We start from the raw sequence: 5,578 nt of genomic DNA, 5'->3' as shown, positions 1-5,578 counted from the left end.
ACACACACCCTGTTTCCCCCTCTGACAGCGCTGCGGACAGAAGCTTCAGGCTCCGGGCTCCAGGCCTGACATGGCCAAGGAGGGGGGAAGATTTAATCTGAAGGGTGTGTGTCGGATCTAGTAGGTAAAAGGGAAGGAATGCTTCGTGTATGTCTGTGTGAGTGTGTGTGTGGTGTGTGTGTGTGTGTGTGTGTGTGTGTATGGGGGGTTGGTTGTTGGGCTCATACTTCTATTGGTGATGATGATGATATGCACAGTTTCATATGTTGGCGAATCTCTTTTAATGATGAGTATGAAAAGAAAACGTCTTCTCTCCCCGCCCCCACTTTCTCTCCCTCTGTTTTTTGTGCCCTCTCCTTCTCTTTCTCCCTTCCTCTCCTTCTCCTCCTCCTCCTCTCTCTCTCTCTCTCTCAGCTGGCCCTAGATAGTTCTGCTCTTCCCCCAGCCCCTTTGGGACCCCTTCTCTGTGTCGTTAATCAGAGCTCCTCAGCTCAGCTCTCTCTCTCTCTCCCTTTCCCTCTCTCCTTTTCTCTCTCTCTCTCAAACCTACACACACCCCTGCTTGTGCGCACACACACACACACACACACACACACACATACACACACATACACACATGCAGAGTCTCCCCGTCTCTCTCTCCACCTCCCCATGCATCCTCAGCTCCATCCATCATACAAGAGCAGTAGGAAGGTGGGGTTGTGTGTAAGTGTAAGTGTGAGTGTGTGTCTGCATGTCAGGTTTTGTGTGCAAGTGTTGGTTCATGTATGTGTGTGCTGTGCACACATCTCAGTGTCTCCACAGCAGAAATGAATTGAGACACTACAAGAAGAAAGCAATTAGGCCAGGGCTTTGCCCTATCATTCACTGGCTAATGTATCGAAGGCAGAGTGAATATTATTAACGGGTGGGGAGGGTAAGGCTCTGTGGGTTTTACAGCCAGACGGTAGGACAAGAAAAGAAAAGACTAATGATTGCGATGAAGTAACGGTGAGTTGAAGGGTTTTAATCACTTGTAGGCCCTGTGGCTACGCAGTTAACATGCTCTTTATGATAACTGCATGGCTTTCTGCTCTCACTCTCTGTCATCTACTGAACTCTAGTGGGAAGAATCAAATGAAGCATTATCAAACGTGGTCAAGGATGCATGAGTGCAATGCAACATAATTACTTACATATCTAGGCACGGCATGAGTGAGGCCTGCAGGGTTGAAAGAGCAAGAGACTGGGAACAGTAGACACTATGAGGGGGATGAGGGGGGATGGCATCCCCTTTGTTAGAACAATGACCAAAATGAATCACACTTTTTAACTTGACACTCCCCTCTCTTCATCCCCTGGTAGCAGGGAGAGGGCAGGGGCACAAGCGTTGTTTAGTTGACTATTTTTAATCTAGTCTGCCTGACTCGCTGATCCTTTATCTGACTGAAGTTTGTGCAAGTCAGAATCTATAGCCCCAACCACGGCTCTGAAATATTAGTAGCCTAACTGTGCTGTGCATTGATAAATCCATGGCGCTGTCCGTGGTGCTTTCAGTTTTGTCTTGGATCTCTAATTTCTCTAAACTATATTCTATAAATTCTCAATACGTATATACTATTGTACCCTATATACTACAACTGTCACAATCATGATCAAAGTGACTGAACAGCAGGAGGATCACAGAAAGACACCGCTGCCTGTAGTACCCCTATAATGTGCCTTTAATATTTCTATGATCATTCAGTAGTGTCTGTGCTGCTGAAAATACGCCTCAGACCAACCCACCTCTGTAACAAAAGGGGAGACATGACTACAGATATAGTTTTTATGAAAGATGTTTGGTGTAACCTGGCAATGGAGTGGGTAATGTGACTGAGGAAATTAACCTGCATTGGCCTCACCACGCTCAGCTGCTTACAGTTAAATAATCGAGGTAAAGTTTATACCGTCAAAACTACAGTGTGTTTTGAAAAATAAGCGTTATTAAAATGCTTAACGTCCACATCGTGTAAAAGATGGTTAAGGCATCCTGCAACAATGTCCTTTGGGAGGTGTACATGTGTGTGTGCCTGTGTTGGTTGGTGGTGTGGGAGCGGGGGGGGGGGGGCTGCTCCCATTGGGCCATCCCCTCTGTTAAAAAATAACAAATCACCTACTGATGGGGAGAGAAAAGAAAGCACGATTAAGAAGAATGGAAAGTATCGCGGACAGAGGACAAAGAAACAAAATATGCAGGATGGGAACAGAGGGCAGAGCTCAAAGTAGAGGGGAGAAAGGGATGACTGAGGTGGAGCACTGATGGACGGAGCCAAGAAGGAGCAGACAGAGGAGGAAGGAGGTGAAGGAGCAGCGTTGGGTCAGCGATGTGTGGAGACGTACCATTTGCACCTCTGCAGCAATGGAGCAGAATGCTACATTTCTAATGGACATGTGTGTGTGTGTGTGCATGTGAATGTGCATGCATGTGTGTGTGTATATATGTGTGTGTGTGTGTGTGTGTGTGTGTGTGTGTGTGACATGGGTTCACAGAAACTGGGTTCAGATGTAGGATAGGTCATTCTGTAATGGTGGCTTTTTAACAGCGTTTTGGTTTCACATCTCTCGAGCAGTCTTAAATGTCATGCATTTTAAAAAGTCAGGTCTCGGTGGGTCGTGCTGACATTGATGTGTGTGCGTTTCTCAAACAGGAACCTTCCTCTTTGTGATTTGAAGCAACATTTTGTGGTCTCTGGTTACATTTGTTGACATCACTCAGCTCTTAACAGCAAATGTGATATGATAACTCAATCAGGCAAGACGCTAAATATTGAGATAAGCCCAGAGTGACCCTGAAGAAAAATATGAGGCCAATCTGTTCTAGCCTGTTTCTGTGTTACAGTCACAATTACTGGAGATTACAGCCAAATCACTTCCACATGGGCTCAATGAAAACTTTACAATCTCTCCCACAATACACGATGAGGTGACTTTGTTTGGACTTACACCAACAAAAGGGGGGGTGGGGGGGTGTAGTGAAGGAAAAGGAGCGAGCCTTAGAGCAATGGAGACTATGAGAAGAAGGAGAAGGGGGGGTGGGGGGTGGGAGGGTGGTTGAGGATTTTTTTAAAGAGCTTATTTTTGAACCATCATGCAACCATCATTTTCTCTCCCAAGAATTTCTGTTCCAAAATCTGTCAAAGTGGAAACAAATGTTGTGGGTGAGACCGCACGAGAATAAAAAACATTCTTGTTGTTGCACAATCCCCCACCAAAAAGAGCTGGCTCAGAAGAAGAATAAAAGAATGAGCAAGCAAAGGCAAAAATCAAAATCAGCTTCAGCATCACAGAAAGCGCAAGGAATGCTCCATCAACAGATCCATCAAAAACATATTTATAATAATGTAATATATAATGATAATAGACAAAAATACAACAAGTCACTGAAAGGAAGGGGAAAGATTGTTTCACTGAGTAAACTCATTTCTGGTTTTCCCCTTTTTTTCATCCATAAAGCCAACTTGTTGAAATGTTCCCTTTGTCCACAGCAGCTCCTTGGTAAAACAATCCAGGGTAAAGTCAGAGCGTGTGGTCGTTAACTCGGCTGGCATCCCTGTCCTGCTTTTATAGGTGGCAAAAGCTACTAATCCTTCAGTCCAATATTTACCTTGTCCAAGTTATGCTTTCCTGGACCCTAGCTATGCATTGCCCCTGCTCGCTGGTTATATATTCTTGGCCCTTGATGTATTCCTGGCTCAGGAAACAACTTTTAGTGCCCCACAAGGGCTGAGTGAGAATTGACAGTGTGTGCCAGAGTTAGAGCGAGAGGTAGGGGGCCTGTTTTAGTTCCACTGTGTTTGTAAGGTCACTCAGAGTACATCTGTATGGAGTGGGAACTCACTCGCTTTCACTGTCACAACCACTCACAACAGCCATCTGTAATGCTGTTATGTGGAGCACTGTGTCCCTTTGTCCCTTACACACACACACACACACACACACACAAACAAGCGGGCATGCACTCACTAAAGCAAACACACATGAACACGTACATGAGGGCGCATGCACAGACAGACACACGCACACACACTCCCTCATAGTCACCGTTCACACGACAACAAATGAACCAGTGCAAACACACATTAACATATTGTTAAGCTCTAATTGCAAGGGCATGTGTTTCTAATGAAAAAGTTGTTTTAGGGTTTTACTCCGCTCAGCTGTCAAACAATTCGCTTGTGTTTTGAAATATAATTGTAGGGACCATAACGTTTCGAAACCAAACCAAAACACCGCCGCGATCCCGGTTTCTAATGTTTCTAATTTGTTAAAATATGCTGAGTGAATGACAAAAGTAGAACTCGGACTTGCCAAGAAAAACATATCAGAGGCAGGGCCATGTGGAAATACAGAGTCTCTTTTAGAAACATGATCAATGTAACCTTTGTTACAGGAAGGAGAGAAAGAAGGGAGAGAGAAAGAGAGAAAGAGAGAGGGGGGAGGGAGGGAGGCACAACATATAGAGGCAATAGGTTCATGTTTGTATACACGTTCATTGTATCCACTACGTCTAGTAAAAGCAAGCTATGGAAATCAAGGGGAGAGTGTCAAGTTTTACTGTTTATGTTTGTCTGAAATAATACTGGTGTATGCATTGTATATTGTATTGTGATGAGTGGAGTTAAGCCTTTCCTTGCACTAAAGTGGAAGGAATATCATAGCGAGCAATTTTCACAAGCTGTCAAAGTTGTATAATGCTGAGAGGAAGACAGAGAAGGGTTTAATCATTTCCAGATGGGAACTCCATATCTTTTACTCTTCCTTCTCATTTATGCTCTTTCTCTCTCAGGCTTTGGATTTGCTGGAAGAGGAGGATGTGTACCCCCCTCACTCCTAACCCAAAACTAACATACAGCCTGGAAGTGGGCTGAGGGAGGGCAGAGCTCGAGTGTGTGTGTGTGTGTGTGTGTGTGTGTGTATGAGCTGGATAGAGGGACAGAGAGTGAGTGAGTGAGATAGAAAGAGAAAGAGAGAAAGAAAGAATGAATTTCATACGGTTGCAGAGCATCTTTTTTGCTCTCTCTCTCTCTCTCTGTCTTATTTAGCCTCTCCTTCCCTCCCTCCTTCCATATCTGTTTCTGAGAAGAATAACATACAAACCCTCCGTGAAAGGATTCATGGTTTATTAAACCAGAGGTCCTTTTCCTGTTTCAACACTGAGAAGAAAAAATAAATACCACAGTTTGTTTTCTCTACCTCTGGCTCAGTCCTCTATCTCTCTATCTATCTATTTTCATACAGCTTTCTCTGCTACGTCCAATAGCCCTTCTATCATCCCGCTCTCTACCTTCAATCTTTCAACGTTGTACTTTGTAATTTTGTAATTTTTTTTGTCCTGAACTTTTCGTTTTTCAACATTTTGCTTTAAGTCTCTGTGTCTGCCTTTTTGTCTCTCAAACACCAATCAGCTCCACCTTTGCCTCCTGCACGGCCCATTGAAGCAGTGTGTGTGATCCCTGAATGGGTCCCCCTAGTTTACATCCTGTGTCTTCTCGGTCAGTGTGTGTGTGTGTGTGTGTGTGTGTGTGTGTGTGTCAGAGGAGGGCAGGCTAGGATAACT

The sequence above is a fragment of the Myripristis murdjan genome, chromosome 10, assembly GCF_902150065.1.
Source record: "Myripristis murdjan chromosome 10, fMyrMur1.1, whole genome shotgun sequence".
NCBI classification, from domain to species: domain Eukaryota; kingdom Metazoa; phylum Chordata; class Actinopteri; order Holocentriformes; family Holocentridae; genus Myripristis; species Myripristis murdjan.
The sequence above is the reverse complement of the archived record's forward strand: the minus strand, read 5'-3'. Positions refer to the sequence as shown.